Source organism: Penaeus monodon, chromosome 22 (genome assembly GCF_015228065.2).
Source record: "Penaeus monodon isolate SGIC_2016 chromosome 22, NSTDA_Pmon_1, whole genome shotgun sequence".
Taxonomy (NCBI): domain Eukaryota; kingdom Metazoa; phylum Arthropoda; class Malacostraca; order Decapoda; family Penaeidae; genus Penaeus; species Penaeus monodon.
Genome location: NC_051407.1, coordinates 35,068,430 through 35,068,751, shown reverse-complemented (window position 1 = coordinate 35,068,751; position 322 = coordinate 35,068,430). Strand labels below are relative to the sequence as shown.

The following is a 322-nucleotide window of genomic DNA, read 5'->3' as shown; positions in this document are numbered from 1 at the left end:
TTATCATATATATGTTCCCTCTACATACCCTCTTCCCATTCCCTTTCTATCCATTCCTCTTCGAAAATCGAATTACAACAACATGACAAAGTCCTCTTCACCAGACCGGCCAGAAACCACAGACTATAGGACAAGGCTTAAGAGGGAACGGGTAAAGGACTTGGGGCCTGTATTACCTGGAGATCTGTGTGCGCCGACGACAAAAGCGTACCTGGAATTTATATCTAACGAGGGAAATAATGTGAAGAAAGAAGAGATCAGAGAAAATATAAAAAGGCCAAGGGAAAGGAAGGGATTACCGGAAGAAGGGATAAAAGCTAAC

At 42.9% G+C, this 322-nt stretch overlaps 1 pseudogene; it reads right to left on the bottom strand.

Moving 5' to 3' along the window:
* LOC119587097 overlaps positions 1-322 on the bottom strand; it is an 83,114-nt pseudogene that overhangs the window by 70,488 nt on the left and 12,304 nt on the right.